The sequence below is a fragment of the Glossina fuscipes genome, unplaced genomic scaffold (assembly GCF_014805625.2).
Source record: "Glossina fuscipes isolate IAEA_lab_2018 unplaced genomic scaffold, Yale_Gfus_2 116, whole genome shotgun sequence".
Lineage (NCBI taxonomy): Eukaryota > Metazoa > Arthropoda > Insecta > Diptera > Glossinidae > Glossina > Glossina fuscipes.
This window is the reverse complement of record NW_023998459.1, coordinates 522,865-541,737: the sequence shown is the minus strand read 5'-3', so window position 1 is coordinate 541,737 and position 18,873 is coordinate 522,865. Positions and strand designations below refer to the sequence as shown.

General features: G+C 32.1%; 2 protein-coding genes across 5 annotated transcripts in view; both read right to left on the bottom strand.

The window, feature by feature from the left end:
- The window catches only part of LOC119640222, a 29,813-nt gene extending 24,172 nt beyond the window's left edge, over positions 1-5,641 (bottom strand). Inside the window, exon 1 of the mRNA XM_038038096.1 lies at positions 5,613-5,641. The gene's annotated coding sequence lies outside the window, so the exon portion shown is untranslated. The remainder of the gene's footprint in view (positions 1-5,612) is intronic.
- Positions 1-18,873, bottom strand: part of LOC119640220 — an 89,590-nt gene that overhangs the window by 66,782 nt on the left and 3,935 nt on the right. The gene's annotated exons all lie outside the window — the stretch shown is intronic.

The window sequence follows — 18,873 nt, the reverse complement described above, 5'->3', positions numbered from 1 at the left end:
TGTTGTACTGCTGTCTAAGTTTGTTTCATAATAGAAAAAAAAATAAATGCAGAACCGTACGCAATGACAACAGCAACGAATATGTGCAAACAGACGTAATGTGCACTTCCGTTTAACACCAATCGAAATTGGTTACACTCAATTACACTCAATGATGATTTATACCGAATTATTTAAAAGGAAGATACAAAAATGTATTCTATGTGGATATGAAGCATTTTAAAAGAAAAAGGGCTTAGAAACGAGAAAACAATTAAGAAATAAATTATTTCAATTTCCTATTGCTTCTCTTTATTATATTTTGTCTGCTTTAGCTGAAGTTCAAGTTTTTCAATCGTGTAGTTTAATCATCTTTCGATGCAATTATATTATTCATTCCATTCTGCGACTTTCTTCCTCCTAACAACAAGCTTACCTTAAATGTTATGTGCCAGCCAATAGAAAGGGAAACCTTAGATTGTTCATTCACACGTGTATTGGACTGATTTTATGGATTGTTTTGAGGTTAAACAACACCTTGACTTGCTTCTACAGTATATGTATATATATTGAAATAATTCAATACATCTACAAACAAATATACAATTTTTAATGATGATGATGATGATGATGATGATGATGATGATGAAGATAATGCCGACACCGTTCAAATTCTTTACTATTAGCTAACTGCACGTATGTACGTACCCAGTTACGTGTATGCAACAATTGACACAAATAGATAAAACGAAAATCTCTATTAGCAATTGTGTGCAATAATGGCAAAAAAGAAAATGAGAAACAAATAAAAAAATGAGGTAAGTTGCAACAATTGGTCGAGTATACATATATATATATATATATATATGGGCACATTTAGTTTTTTTTTTTTTGTTGTTGTTGCTTTTATTGCTATTGCTTGACAAGGTTGTACTAATTACCAACGGTATGCGAAAAAATACTATTTAAAACTATTGCTTTCCCCGGCCTCACAAGAAAGCAATACTTTCTGTAATGACGACCAATAGTCAATGCCGCTAGTTAGTAGGACAAGCCAATGTATAGAAAAGAAAACGAAATTAAACACAAATCTAGAGAGAATGAGATATGTATTTGTAAATAAAGTTATACAATGCAGCGAGTCGTAGGTGCATAGGAATACTGATGTAGACGAGTATCTGTTACAATATTGCATTGATAACCTAAATGCTTAACATCCACTAACTATGATATACGACCACGAGTTGTTTTTATTTTTAAAGCTTGCTTGAATCTGGACACTATTCTTGCATCTATTATACGGCATATATTGATTTTATAAAACAATTTTGATACGTAGAAATATGTAATCTTTGGAAATTCCAAAACAAAGAATATTTATTGCTGGCGATTGAGCAATGTCTAGCAATTCTTTGAAAAGGGCAACATCCATCTAGATTTTTGAGAAAATCAATTTGTTTTGTTTCAATGGTATTAAAAGATGAATTTGGGTGTGACAAGATTTTAAATGATCCAAGAAATTAATTTTTCGAATGTAGCTGTTCAGCAGTATACGAGTATTTTGAAACATTTCACAGGTTTTTGACGAAACACAATTTTTTAAAGAGTTCTATAACATAACTCGAACGATTTCAATTTTTTTCCTTGGAATATATTGCAATTCGAATAATAGGAATAGCATTCTGAAGCTCAGTACGCAGGGAATTTTCAATAGGTTAATTGAAACATTATTTATTGATAATATCCGTTCGGCGTGACCGTCAAAAGTTATTATAGTTTATCAACTAACTTAATGAAGAATGGTGTTCGAGAACATGAATATTTCCGATTATCAATTTTTCTATTTACGAATCCAGGCTGAATGCAGTCTTTTCAAAGAAAGGTAAATTTTTTCCGTTGGGGGCATTGCACACGCGCTTGTCGCTAAGCCTACACTTTTTGTGCTCAGCCATTAACGATCGACCAAAACGAGGGTTAATAACTGTCACTCGTTGGTCGTCTTTCTATGCTTTATATTATAATATTTACATGCCGTGACACGTGTTCAACTCTATTTTCAATAGTTTCTCGTTAAAGGGAACATAGATTGGTGTTGTCCAAAAACATAAAACACAAGGTGAATCGTGACCTTTAGCTATTTTCTTCATAGCAGATATCAAAAAAAGTGCGATAAATGATAACTTTAACGTTAGTCGCACCGACTGCAAATGACAGTGAAAGAAAGTCTTTTCTAGCAAAGTCTTCAAAAAAGCCACCGATGTCTTTTTGACGTAAAACAAATCATTGAAGCATATTGTTATACACGACATTATATTTAATAGGGTATATACAATATACGCACATAATATTTTACTACAATTCTCACTATGATAGCCTATACTTTACCTCTGATTGGTGTGCAGCCACAGCTACAATGCGCACATTGATCAGTCGAGCATACTATATGAGTGCATCGACCACCATTTAGCCCTCCCATTTCCCATTTTTTTCTCTCTAACCATTATCGTGTTACTTACACGGAACATCCACTGTGTTACTGCTCATTGAAAAACAGAAACCTTAAAAAAAGATGTGTTTATATGTGTGTGAGGACTTTAGCAGAAGAGATCCTTTAATTAGTAAGCTAACATAGCGAATGACAGGAAAAGGCCGCCAAATATTAATGACAGTTACATCAACCTAGAAACAAAAGTATTTGATTTTTTTTTTTGATAAAGTTCCCTTTACTTCTTGAACACGGTATTATGCTATCCTAGCCGTAAAAATTGCTTACTTATAGAAATAAAATTGTGTCGTCTTTGAAATGATAAATTCAGCGTATCATGTGCGCAAAATCATTTTTATAAAGAAGTGTATAGTTTCAAATTTCGTTCTGCAGCATTTCGCTTAGCGGCCATAATATTAACAACATAAACTTCAAATTCGATACATGACTAAATTGAATTATTTTTCTATTCTCCATGGTAAACAAATGGTTCTTTGCTTCATATGTTTTTCGCCTTTTTACAGTCTTAACAACGCCTCTTGAGAGAAACAATTTTAAGAAATATTATGACGACTTAAAGCATAACAGAAAGGGGAAGCAAAAAAATTTATAGAGGAGTTTTCGTGGTTGTACGAAAAAAATGCGGACATTAAGAAATAAGAAGAAGAGAAATAATTCAAAAGCAAATAGAAAATACACTGAGAGAAAAATTTTACGCCTGGCTTGAAAAGAATTTTTTATATTCGCCTTAACGGGCTTCGCCTTTTGTAGCGGCAAACTTTTGTTATGATTGTTACCTGCACATTTCTTCATTGTGCATATATATGTAATATTAGATTCAAAAACGAAACAAGAGATTTTCATTTTATTTCACCAAAACAAAACGAAAAATCAGGTAAATGCCATTAGTACGCGATATTTAAATGAAATGAAATCTCTTAAAAATCTCTGCTGCAAAAGACAGACAACTGCCACATTGAATGATTACCACGATAAAGTGATAATTGTATGTTACTTAAAATTTTAACTGAATGCCAACTGAAATTTTGTTTTCATATAATCCGTTTAATATCGTTCCTGAGCATAAAACACAGTTTTACATAACTACTGAAAATATCCACTATTATTAATATACGATACTTCAGAATCACGAGTTCTTCTATCTTCTTTGTAAGAAAAATCTTAAAAAAAGTTACGTTCGACGGGGGCCGAGTCGCGCATACCCCGCACTATGATTTTCGCATTCTACTCTCCAAGTTCTTTTGTTTGATACCCATATAGCTAGTATTATTAAGAGAAAATCAATCCACCAGATCGCGGTGCTTGCTATATTCATTTTAAAATCAACCCATTCTTAGGCAGATAATATATCTACATTTGCAGAGTGTACAACATAGTTTTAAACATTTTGCCTTGTTTGCGTTATAATAATTAAGCATAAAACCTCAAAAAAGTGAAAACAATAAAATTTAACCAATTGTAACTTTTTGTGGGCATAACAGATTTTTTTCATTGTTGAACGTAAAAGGTAAAGAGTAGGTTGTTTCGTAAATTAAATGCAGAAAATTTCAGCTTTCTAACTTTTACATTTTCTGAGTAACGAGCAAAAACCCACAAATTTTTGTTAAGAAAAACGGAGTTGTTTTCAGTTTACGCTCCACTGCGGATTGCTGCTCTGATCAATTTGGCCGATTTTCAATACCATCCTGCGTGCAAAATTTCCAAGATAGAAGACGACATCTTCATTTTTGCGATCAGGGGAGTGCCAAAAACAAACACCACACCGACACACAGACGGGCAGACATGGATAAATCAACTCGCAATTTCACGCTGATCAGGAATATACACACTTTATAGGGTCTCTGAAGCTTTCTTTTGGCTGTTACATACGTTATGAAAAAAAAACCAAAATGAACATACCCGCCACCTTACAGTGGTGCGTATAACAAGTAAGGAAAATTATATTCGATTGTTACTGACTCTTATACACCTACCACCGTTATCTTGAAAGAGACAAGAAAAAGGAAGACATAAATTTTCATGCTCTATAAAATGAAGTGGGCGCAGCTGATTTTTTCTATTTTCAAAATAAAAGCTTTGTGCGCATGCGCTTGTGGGCGTTCTACACGTGTGCTCGGGAAAAGTGAAATCACTTCCAAATTTTTTTGCAATTTTATAGACGATATCTTAGATTTCGCTACTGGGAGAATGTTCACCGCAAATACTACACAGTTACGCAGGCAGACGTATGGACAGACGAACGGGCGGACATGTTTAGGTGCATTGCAAATTTGAAACGGACCAAGAATTTATACGCTATATGGGCTTATTGAGAAAAAAAAGAAGAAGTTTTGCCGTACAGTGATAGTGATTCCAACCAGACGTAGCGAAATCAACATCACTCTATTTGTAGTTGTGGATCGCATAATAAAAATGAACTTTATGGGATTCTTCGTTGCCTAAATCCCTGTGTTGCAAAGATTTGAGTAATCCATCGCGTAATTATATAAAAAAAAATATAAGTGAGTATACCCCAACCCAACGCAATGATAAATAGAAAATAATAGAGAAATATAAAAAACTTAGTATTTATTTTCTTGTTATATAAAAAATATATGTTACACTGACATATTAGCATAGAAACTGTCTGTAAATCACGGCGGCAAGGACATGTTTACTGAACATTAACATTAAAACACAGACAGACCCCCAATTCATTGAATACAAAGAAAATAAATGAAGAATTGTTTGCACACGTAGGCAAAACTGTTAATAAATACGGAAGTATCTGTAAAATAACATTTACACACACTCTAATGTAAATATAGAAAACGAGTGAAACACAATAAGCACAAGTAAGAGGTTAAAGTACCCACTTTACGAAGTCGTCGCCATATCATAGCAGGCTTAAACCTATATACAATATGACAGCAACCAGAATGATGAATAAACGGGCGAAGGAATTAATAGGGAAATAGGATGAATGGCAAAAAAACAAAATGCTTGTGATTTTTCATGTTGTGTGTGTGTATGTCAGTACGTGTGAATCTTTTATGTAAAAACTTTTCCTTTGGCTTCCTTTTATAAACTTTCATAGAAATGTGCAGACCTTTTAATACACGGCTGGCTAGCGAATAAAAAACTTACAGAACTTTGTAAAGATTGTTTTCCTTCTCTCTTTATATTTTTGGAGTTAAGCTTTTGTTTTTATACACTTGACTTAACCCAGAGCAAATAATTCGTGAACCTTAACGAAAAGAAAAAAAAAACTGAAAGCCGGATATTTGAAATTACAAAGCTCTTTATAAATGTTAAAAAAATATATATATAATAATAACAAAAAAAAAGTATATTAAAAATAATTTATATAGATATCAAAAACGTTTGAAATGAAACTAAAACTCATCAATTCTAAGCTATTCTTTTTTATATTTAACAGAAAAAATACTTCCATCTATGCAGATATTACATTACGACCCATACCTGCTTATAAATAGAATTTAAAACGTGTCTAGCATACCATGAGCATCTCTGCACTCCCATATATGCATTTCAGTTCATTTATTTCTTCCATCGCGTACAACGAAAAAAAAAAATTATTATAATGAAAAATTTTTTTACATATACTTGAAAGCAAACACACGCTGCAATATAGAACGAAAACGGGATACAGCGGAAAGAAATAGCAAAAGAAGAAACTCATCGACAAAGGTAAACATTGATATTAGAGCTACGTTCGCCAGGAGGCACAATCTTGGAACTTCTTAAGTGAATAAATATACAAAGTATATATGATACGCTACATTGGTGATCTTAAGCTTCGAGCTTCTAAGTTTCAAGCTGAGGCATGCATATTGAAAAAGTCTTCTTTATTTATTTCACTTCTGAAGACTTGAAGATAATATCTAAGTAATTGTCTAATACGTAACCCTATTCTGCTTATACGCTTCGAGCTAGAGGCCTTTAGTATGCTGGCAAAATTATTTCTCTTATTCTATTGTATTATTGACAGACAATTTTTGTATGTTACTAATGCAGTGAAAAACGCAGTATATCTCCATTCGTTCATGGTATATATAAAAATGGGGTTACGAAACGCAAACTTTACTTTTCCTTAATTTTTCAGTTCAAATTAAATAAAACAAAAAAAAACTTCCTTTAAGCGTGAACTATGCATGTTCTTCAAATTTCGACTGCAGCCGCCACGGCACAATGATAATCCTATAAGAGCCTATGCGGTTTTATTATATAAACTGCCATGTGCTTACATTTTTTTTACGGTATATATAAAAATCAGATTGCGCCTGCAGTTATACATGATAACAATTTTAAGTCCTTTAAGTAGAATATATGTGACACGTTCACATGCAATTATATGTACGACACGTACCAACACCTCTCCGTTTATATGAAAAATTGATCCGTTACACGACAACGTCTCGATTTTTTTTAGTGTAAATGGAAAACTGAGCAACTTATGTAATTTGGTTAAGTATTGTTTTTGCTGCGATAAAATAGAAATGTTTTTTTTCGTTGGGTTCTCAATTAAACTCAATTTGTTCATTGCTTCTTGTCAACTCGCTTTTCATATCAATATCACATAATGCAAGCATAGGGATAAGTGTAGAGTAAATATTATAAAATCTGTAACTAGGCCAGTTATAAACTTTACCACATAATGTTAATTATCTACTAAGTCTGATCGATCGCACTGAGGGGTAAAGGAATTTTGTCCAAGGACATGTAACAAGTACCCGTTAGCTCGGTTCTAGCGCATCACATATTTGTTGAATATAGTCGAAAATTCTAGACATTTTCTGTACTATATTTTTCATTCAGTTTCGACTTGTCCTCTTCGCATTTATTATCTTGAATATTAATACGAAAAGATAAGAAGCAACTTCCAAAATTTTTTAATAATCGCCAATAAATTTGGGAATCACATTTGGTTTCAAAATAGAGCGCATCTCATCTAAATTTCAACGATTCTCACACAAACCGATTCCATATTTTTATAACCCATTTGCTGCGGTCTAGCTGATTTAATTAATTATAATTAAAGCCACAACTTAAAGCAGTGAACCAGAAGTTACGCGATTTTGAGGTTATAGTTTAAAAAACAGGATAAAATTATTAATTTTTTTGTCAATAGTGGCCGGCTGAAAGGCATTCAAAATTATTTGATGAGTGCAATAAGAACAATTTTAAATTCGAAATTCGTTCCTAGCAATATTGTAAATCCGTAAGGATGATGTGAACAGCGACAGACAGGTCTAAACCTACTCAACTTTTTACTTTAGTTAAAATTATGTGCAGAATACAATATGGGATCTCTCTCGCAGATCTTCTCAACAAAAAAATTTAACAAATCTTAATATTTACATCGTAAAACAGCATACTTTTGAAGGGGGACACAAGGGACAGGAAGGGAGCATTTCAATTTATATTTTTACCTTACCTATCCGGCTGAATTTCTTTTAACAAATACTTAGTAGATAGAAAGTCAAAGATGACGTTTAAGATTTGTTAAGAATGTACGCATTTTTTAATTTATATTTCTTTATGCTATAAATGGAATACCAAAATTGGTACATTTTTATTCCGTAGTGTTGCATAGAACAAGTATACAGATCACGACATTAAAGGTAGAATCAGCTGAAAACCCACAACAATGACATGCATTATTGTACATCAGCTTAAAGATTGAACAAATATTGATCCGAAAGTGTAACTACGCCATTCGCAACCAAAATATATTCCACCGCAGCAGGAATTTCGATCAATTTCATTAAATTAATAAATGCTTAAATTCGTAGAGTTTAATATTAAAGTTTTTTATAAATTTGCAATATTCATTCAACTGCAATATATTATCGTACTAATAATAATTATACCGCATTTATATTTAAACCGATAGTAAAAAAACAATAATTCACAAGCAAGTGAGCTTATATCCAATCTTTCCACGTATCTTATTTATCGTGTGACCGTTCAAAATTTTCATCTTCACTAATGGGAGAAACGTATGTGCAAAACGCACAATAGCAACACGAATATAAAGTGGATAAGAATCAATTTTTTCAAAAGTATAAATATATTCCCATTAAATCATATACTATTTGCAAACATTATAAGATGTTAAATTGATCAATTGTCTTCTATTTTTCATTGTCCGATAAAACAGGGCGCATCATACATCAAAGGGGATACGGAATCCATACATCCTATTCCCTCGAAGATGACAACAAAATGATATTGAGTGGTGGTTAATACGAAGCAGAGACTTAAGATTTTTGATGCCCTGTATAGTAGACAACATAAAAGAAATCCAAGAACATAATCGGAACTTTTGCTAACTATCTTTGATCTCGATTCATCTCACGAAATGCATGTTTTAACCGTGGTCAGCATAATCCCTGGAATTGACGACACTAAGCTTTTAGCTTTGCAATCATCTCAAACAACGAATATATGCAAATAAACAGCTGGCGCAAGAACAAAAAAACGAAAACAAAAATCATAATTCCAGCAGCATTAAGATGTCCAGTGGCTCAAAATATGTTTTGGTAAGAGCTTCAACGTTCGCTTTGCATTATAATGAACACTATTTTTCACACATTTTGAAAATTTTTCGTAACTTACCATCCCCCGATAATGTTATAAAATGAATGAACATGAACATCATTATAAGCTCGCATGCTTTATAATTTATAATAAACATAATGAAATTTGTGTTAAATTCATTAACGCTTTACTCCTCTACAAATTTATACATGAGCGAGTCAGTTAAACAGACTATGATTTGCGTACACATGTCATTTGAGATGCAAACAGTTGAAATCCATTCTTGTAAATTGAATAAATATTTAATTATTTTCAATTTCAAAAAATGCGTTTAAAGTTAAAAAAAAAATGATGCGAATCGCTTAATGTGACAAGGTAAAATATATTAAGAAATAAAAACTAAGAAATCTTTAAAATTCAAGAAATAATTTATTCGTTGATGCAAGTCCCACATAAATATAAGTTCAGCTCATAGTTACAGAAATTATCAAATGTGATATTGCGATTATCGGTATTGTGTGCACAATTCCCCCTCGTATTTTCTTCGCGAATTTTGATCCCTCCTGTCCAAAATACAATCCCTTTCTGACTATAAACCTGTAACTACACACATTAAATATTTATTTATTTTAATCTGCATAATTTCCATTTGCCAGCCGACTCGCTGAACTTCGTTCCAGGCATGCTAAAAGAAATATATATATATATTTTTTTTTGCTGAGATTAACAGGAGTAAGCCAATAACGATGGCTTACATGTGCCATCAAAAAAATTCTGTAAAATTATTTTATGGAAAAAAATGTCCTTCTTATGCAATTAAAACAAGTGAACTGTCAGCTACGGTGACGGTCACTCACTTAAAAGAAATAAATAAACAAATATTCTATGCGTGTTTTGAACGTCAAGTTTGAAAATCAATTTATGTTCAAATATTTTTCCCCAGTCATTTTTTTCGACGATTTTATGCTCGAAAGTGCCTGCTTTTGACTTTATTTGTTAACAAGAAGGCACCCTTTTTATGCCACACATCCTTAGTAGTGCATAGTATATTAAGTTTGTACGGACGTAGAAGGGCTTGAGACAGACTTACCTTTTATTATAGACAGGCTTAGATCGATTCAGACATGATTCAGAAATTGATTCTCTGATGATGATTCTCTGATTCTGATGATGTTTAGGAATCATTTCCTGAATCATGTCTGAATCGATCTAAGCCTGTCTGTCTGTTCATTTGATTTCTGCCCATTAAAATTTCAAATTACAGGTCGCAATTTTTGAGATACTTTGATGAATTTTCTTACACTGACGAACTTTGATGTAAGGATGACTGCTATTGAAAATGGTTTGAGTCGGACCACGTTTTCGATTGTAATAGTATTTGGATATTTTGAATTGATATGAAAAATTTGGTTCGGCTGGAGTAATAATTTGGAAAATCTCTCATATAACCGTTCCTACGAAAACTGAATCTTTATATATTAAAAGAAATAATTTTTAGTATTTCAAGGTGAAAATTAGTTCATAATATTGAATTGACGTAGAAATCAACCTTACGGAATTTGAATCACGGAGGGATATTTTCTGGATACCACCGCATACAAAGATTCCTCCAATATGCGGGCTTTCCTCATATAATGGACAATGTTTTATGTGTTATTTCCATTACGAATAAATAACTGTATTATGTGTGCAGTATCTAATCGTCGGTCTTGTCCAAGTAAAACGTTCCTACTTACTTTAGTCTAAAATTGAATCTTTTCGATCAAATAGTCAATATTTTTAAAATTGCAAAAATATTCTCTAGCTATAGGCACTTAGATGGAAGTATTTTGTATACACTACACCATTTGTGGTAGAAGGATATATTACACTTGTAATACACGGGTATAAACAATGTTCAGAATGATTTACTATAGACCCACCTTCAGAATCACTTTCTGCATCGACAATTCTAAGCTTGTCGGCCCCCTGTCCGTCTGCTCCTTATGTATTCTTGAGTTGAACCTACACTTTGCAAGTTTTGACATATTTTGACGAAGGTTGGTACACTAACATGTGTTGACCCAAGTTTCAGATCGGACCATTTTTTCGATCACTTCTCATATAACGCCTTATTTCCAGAAGTCGTTATATGAAAGACTGTATTAATCGAATTTGTGTAGGGTATTTAGTAGTGGAGCGTGGCTCACTATAATGTTTCTATTTGCTTTCTTTTAGATTAAAGTCAGCGTCACCTACGCACGAGTGCTTACTGCACTTTTGAAATTGTGGTCTCGGCTCCCCTGTGGCCATTTTTTAATATTTTTCAAAAATAATGTTTTTTTTAAATATTTAAATATACGCTTAATAACATCATCGAATATTATCATTTTATTAATTTGCTTTTCCATCCGGCAGAAATTGTCATATATACGCTGTTTTTTAGAGTACTTTATGGGAGTGTACAGGCAACGGCAATTTCAAGTCGTCCGCGAACAGGGAGAAATATAAAGATATTCAACTACAAGCATTCAAGTTTTAAAAAATTAGGAAAAATACAAAAATTCCGTCAAGTAGGTAATATTTGAAAAGAACTTTTTATGTTTTTTTTGCTAACAAATTGATTAAATTCAACACTACTGCCCGATAATTACAGACTGCTTTATGAGCTTTCGTTTTATATGCATACCTGCTGATGGGCATCGCTAATATTAATTAATATCTATTCATTTCAATTGTCATCTATTAGCTTAAGAAGCACAACAATTCGTGATGTAATTAATTTGAGAACAATTTTTCTCATATAAAAAAGATGACATCAGTGCGTGAAAATAACTTATAAATAATTATTATTCATATTTTGTTATTCCTCTAAGCTGACAAACTTGTTCCGAAATTATTGCACAATTCATTTGTGTAACTTACACAACTTAACAATGTTCCACCAACAAGGTTCAATAGGAAGAAATTCTTGAAATATTTTTTTATACCCACGAAAGCGATAGAAAATTTTTGATATTTGTATGACTAAGTATCTCAGAAAAATGTAACAGGTCTCCAGTAAATGTTATGATATGATTTCAAATGTGAATATTGTTAGAATTCTAAGATTTTTCAAAGATATAGTTAACTACGTTAAACAGGTATAACATGAAATAGAAAATATAAAACTGGCGAGCATTGTGAGCCTTTGTTTATGCAAAGTTTCTTCTCTCATTAGTGTGCGAAGCGAAAAAAAATATATTGTGTTTCAATTCCATCATTGGCGCCTAATAAGAAAGGGAGAGAGAGAGAGAGAGAGAGAGACATTTGTGAAGCTAACTAAAGAGAATTCTGTTCATTGCAGATTCTTTTCTACTTCATATTTTACTTGCGTTTTAATTCAACTAATCTAAAAATCTCTCAGATATAGTTTTCAATGGCTAAAGTTAACCTTAATTATTTAGAAAATGTTAAGTTTTTTGCTTAATGTGCGTAAGTATTTAACTGAAAATTATGTTAAATATATGCTAGCGAAGTAAACAGTTCATGATTGCTTAGTTAAGATAATCGTACGGTTATAAGAAAAAAAGCAAACTTTAAGAGCAATAATGAAATGAAATCATGTCTCAACATAACACTGCCTATTATTATATTTGTATGAAACGATTTATATAGAAAGTATCACTAAAAACATCTCTTTTGAAGTATGTGCTTTTGCTTTTATATATATAAAGATGTGCTTTATATGCCCACATACTCCACAAAGTGAACTCGGAGAACGCACAAGAAAATTATCTATTATACATATTCCTTTTCCCCAAACCTTCATATGTCTACATGACGTAACTCATATGCATACCGAGTGAATTTCATTTAAGTATAACAAAAATAATATATACAACATGCACACAATGTTTGTTTGTTCACTGCCACAACATGTGTACTGACAAATTTATACTCCGATGTTTCAACTTTTAAAAGGAAAATAAATAACTGTCTGCTTGTTTAAATTTAAATAAACGTTTATCAAAACCAATGTAAATTTTGAAAGCTAAGAAAGGTGAATCCGGTACGCGAAAGCAACTCCCTTTAACTTAATTTTTTTTTTTTTTCTGTATCGGTTTTCATTTAATAAATTCTGCAGGTGTTTAATTTAGTTCTGTTTAAATAAAGTGCACCACGATAACGTTAAACCTGCCCAGCTAAGTCCTCAAAAAAACTACTAATTAAAATGTGAAAAGCCGCATTGTTCTTTTATTTTTTGTTGCTACAAAATTCTAAAGAAGGGAAAGAAAAAGCTTACATAGTAAAATTAATTCTTAAATTTTTGCTTTGGATGTTGTGGTTAATTGAAAATATTTGTGCATTTTTTCAAGTTTATCCTCTTATTTACTTATATTTTCTATCTCCGATTCCGGTCCGCACATACATAAATTTATTGTTTGTTAGAATACCTATGAATTTCTAAAACAAAAGGAGTTAAGCAAAACAGAACAAATCTTATCGACAATAACTGCTCTTCAAGGAGTTCCCGATGTGATAAGGTAAGAGAAATTTTTTAATTTGGTCTAAGCCTCTTATTTTAAGATATAACTCGTATTTTTTCACATTAAGATACTTATTTACATATTTAACCGCACATGAAATACACTATTACCAAAACACAATTAAGAACAAGTAATATTTCCATGGGAATGAACCTCGTTATAAAGCGACCAGTCGCGAACTCGTACGCGACAATTCGTACGTTTTTCGTGATAACATCTACCAAATTTTTCTTTCTTAATGTTTTAGTTTCCTACCACTTATTGCTGTTGTTTGTACGTACACGCATCCAAACTTCATCTGCGGATTTGAAACATGTACGTATATAAATTTTATATTTCGTATTGCAATTTCCTGTCTGAGTTCTTACGAAAATTGGAAAACATACTTTAGACTTTAGATAGTAGAACATGTGTACAGTATATGAAGTATGTCCTAAAGAAGGAAAATCCAAGCGAACATTCGCGGCGTGTCATCGAGCTGCCGGTCGAGGAAAACGATTAGCAGACAAGCAGATTAACGGATTAAAAATGAAGCCATGGACCTAAAAATGTACATAAATAGATTATTTACGGAAGGCAGAGACAGTCGGAAAAGAATATTTGAGTCGAAAAAAATATTAGAGTTGAGGAGTCGAGAGTATTGCCAATTAAAATGTAAATAGTCCAACCTTTAAACAAAATGATTGTAAATAAAAGTGTCTTGTAGTGAAAATGTGGAAGTGTATTTTTTCTATTATAAAGTGTATCAACGATCTAGTGATATGAACTGTATCCGAGAATATCGAATTTCCTAACAATACATAAGACGCTGTTGTCGTGCTTATTTAATTCTAAACGTTAGTTTGCCAAAAAATAATAATTCATAGATTTTCTGCATTCATGGCACGAGCAAGCATAAGTTTATCATTCCATTTCCAACAACCAAAAATGCAAAACAAGAGAATCTACAAGGCGTTCATAGATCCAAAGTGTATGAATCGATTTAATGATGTTGAGCAAATAAAGCATCTGATTAATTCGAAAATTTTCCCGCAGTTCGATTAGTATTTGACGATCACGGAGATTGAGGCCTGACTTAAGAAGTAAGTGTTTCAAACTGTATTTACCTTCAGGTGAATCTTTGAGTGGAATCATCAAAAAACTTGTTAAGAATAGGGATGTTAGTGTTAATGGATCAGTCAAGATACAGACTTCCTTAATGCCCCTAGCAAATACTTGCTTCCGATTTTAATAGGTTTGTAAGTGAAGCCGCGTTTGTAGGCAGTCTGCTTTCCCTAAACATTTGCTGCAAACAGAAGCCAGTCTCATTTTATTAAGCTACGATTCGTTTTTCGCCTAATTTTGTCCTAAAATTTTGCAGACCACGCCCCTTTTCACTCTTAAGCTGTGGCCAATAACTAGGAATTCCAATTTGCTATCTAAAATCTTTTGTTTCAATAACAACCGAGTGGTAGAAAGGCGGACATTGCTAAGTCGACTTAGGCGAGGTGACACGCAACGTAACATGCGCTTAATGGGGTCTAAATGCGTCTTTAAGGCGGGTATCAAATACGTGTCTCAATGCACATATAACAATTTTGTTCTTCCTTCGTAAGTGTGCGTAAATTAAAAAAAAAAATTATATGAAGTCTGCCAAGACGTCGACAAGCATTGATCTAACATAAGAAAGTGTGTACGTACACTATGTGCTTGATTTACTAACATCTGCCAACAACACGATTTAATATTCTCAAGTGTTTATTGTGCTTTGTATTTTGCTGCACATCAATAAGCGCGAACATGTTACTTAAGAAAAACTTTTGTGTTCTGTTGTTGTTTAATAATAATAAAAAAAAAAAGTCAGCAAAATATTCATTATAAGCAGAATGAACAACAACAACACTTTAGAAGAGAGAAAGGCGCCTTTACAATGAACGAAAAAAGGCCAAAGAAAGACTATTGTTTATTGTTCACCCAACAACAAAAGATATTTAATAATTTTATTTATTACTTAGAGTTTAAAAATATATGTAAAAACGTAAACATTCTTCACAAAAGAAATATTTAAAAATTTATAAGAAAAAATATGACGACACAAATAATTGCATTTTTTTGTATAACTTGTTGCGAATTTCTTTGTTTGCGAAAACTATTCATATATGTTTTTCTTTAATCAAATAAACATTTTCTTGTTGGACATATTATTATTTGCCTATTGTAATCAACCTAATGGAAAATCCTTTCTTGTTTTTTATTGCGCAATTTACCGCAAAGGAAAGGAAAACTATTACTATTTTTTATGGCACTTTCTTTTAGTATCCATGGGGGTATGTTGTAAGAGCGTCATCATCTTTCAACAGCAGGCATAGTAGACGCTTGTTGGTTGGCTTGCCACGTTTTTGTTTCTAAAACCGCAAACCATAATATATAAGCTCAGTTTTTCCTAAGTAAATATGGGCAACTACTACCACTCGCGGCCTTTTAGGTGATCATTATTATCATTATTATCAATAATACCAAGAAAAAACACAAATGCTATCTTTGTTCTATCCCATGCTTTGTGCTGATTAATACATCCACAGCTATTCTTCATTTTGTGAGGATATAAGGATGATCTATAGTATGAAAGAACGTATCCAAAAATGGAATATGTATTATGTAAAAATTTGATGACTAACTGAATGTGTCTTTTTCATGTTTTCATGCCGGTATCCTTAAACATTCACTAAAACATAAATTTGCTGAAAAGGCTCAAGAGCGCATAGAGAAGAGAAAATGGAAAATTTTAATGAATAAAGAGAAATATATAATAAAAGCGAACAATTTAATTAAAAATTTTTAACTAACTCAATAAATTTTAAGTATCAAGCCTGGAAAAAGGTACATTCAGTTTGGCTTGAAGTTTTTGTTTTTAGTTTCGCGAGAAAATTGCATCCACTATGTCTATAATCCCCAACCAATACTGCTTGTCAATAGACAACAAGTGGAACAATTATAAAAATATACGATTGCACCCGAATGCTCTGTATCCGCCATCATATATATATCAAAAAGGCAAAGTAAGGCAATGAAACAGAAAAAATGAAGTTTCAATACTTGATAATATTAGATGGGCATCCCGATGTGTGGTGGAGTAATTGATTTTTTCCGTTTTTGTGTAGACAACGTCGGACCAACCATAGCACATACAACTTTATAGTTTTATCGGTTTTTAACGATGATACATACTATTTCTTTTTTTAGTGAGATCACTCCAGATCGTCCAGAACATGTGAAGGCCAAACAGCGTTACAGACAGTAAGACGAACACTGGTAAATTGTTGCAATTACTTAGTACCGCCTTGCATTATTGCTACTTCCTGTCGTATCTATAGAGAAATGATAGCATCCCACATCGAAGGTAAATTGTTTAATATAAAGTAGAGAGTACTTTGCGATTTCACAAAAAAAAAAAAATGCTGATATGTTACAAAGAACAACCACGAGCAATTGAAATAATGTCAAGATGTTACTGCTATTTATGAAGTTTCTGAACATTTTTATATCCACCACTGCAAGATAAGGGTATACTCATTTTGTTTTTTTTTTTTCGTAATATATGTAAAAGGAAGCTTCAGAGACGCTATAAAGTGTATATATTCCTGATCAGAGTGCAATTGATTTAGCAATGTCTGTTCATCTGTGTATCTGTGTAGTGTCTGTTGTTAGCGCTCTCTTGGTCGCAAAAATCAAGATGTCAACTTCAAATTTGGTAGAAATATTGAAAGTATTCGCACGCAGGTTGGTATTGAAAGGGGGCCAAATTGGTCGGAGTAGAAGCCCGCAGTGGAACATAAATTGACCGCAACTCAATTTTTCTTAACAAAAATTTTTCGGTTTTTACTCATTACTCAAAAATTATAAAAGTTAGGAGGCTGAAATTTTTCACATTTACTTTACGAAATAGTCTACGCCACTCTTTACGTGCAAAAAAGAAAAAAATCGACCATGCCCACACAAAATTACAATTGATTAAATGTTATTTTTTTTGAATTTTTTGAGGTTTTGTGCTTATTTATTATAACGCAAACAAGACAGAATGTTTAAAACTACGTTGTGCATTTCTCAAAGGAAAATATATTATCTGTCTAAAAACGGGTTAATTTTAAAATTAATATGGTGGGCACCGCGACCTTGTGGATTAATTTTCTTTTAGTAATACCAACGATATGGGTATCAAACAAAAAAACTTGGAGAGTAGAATACGAAAAGCATAGTTCTGGATATGCAAGATTCGGCCCTCGCCGAATGTACCTTTCTTACTTGTTTTTTTTTGGCGGTCTTCTTCCTACGGTCCCTCTCTACCGCAAAAAGCAGGTTTACTTGTTGATTTAAATAATTTTCAAATAGAACAAAATTAAGCTAAAGTATAATTACGGCCGTGGAGTTTGAAAAGTGCTAATAGATGGTCAATAAAAAAGTTTGTGGAAACATTATGCATTTTCGTTACGAGTTCATGCAAAGGCAAATTATATTTATCTACAACAATGACGTATGAACGTATTTCTTTCAATCCATCACGCATTTTAAAAATCTTTATAGCTCACAGATCTAAGCAAACTTATTCTGATATGCAATTGCTTTTCAACTGGTACATCCACTGCGCTCCAGTTAAAAGTTGAAAGTTATATTACATACATGTATTAGAAATAAAACAAGAAAGCATGAATTTGTAATGCGATTAACTGTTCTATATTCCAAAGGAAAGGAATAACAACACATTTTCTTGTAGCTAACAAATGATTCGCCTTAAGCCAAGTTTTTTCCTTATTATTAAGTTCATTAGCTTCCGTTTACCGGGCTTTTATTTTCTTTCTTTTTTTTAAAAAAAGAAAATAGCAAAATTCACCGTTTCAGCGTTAATCTATTTACTATACCAAATAAGTACACATTTTAAAGCGAGCATTTTATAGAGATACTTTCAATCATCGTTATAACCAAGACTGGCAAAATTTTCAATTAAAATTTACAACACGTCATATAAGTAAATAGAGGAAATAAATAATAAAGTTACTGCGTGTGAATAAAAAAGTTTTGTTAAACATTTTAATACACTTAAAAAAAACGCTTTATTATTATAAAAAAGTTTTAAAAAAGTTTGAAAAACTAAATACAAAACTTTTAAAGTAAAAATTATTATTACTATTATTTTTAAATTTTTTATATTTCCTTATAACTTTTTGAACTTTGCGAATAGTGGACTGCCTGAAGGATGAGAACATCCATATCCGTCTGTCTATGTATGTGTTTTGTAGGTGGGATTCGCAAATTCGCCTTTACAGGAGCGATTTGAGTGTTGAGTGATTTTTTTTTATCTT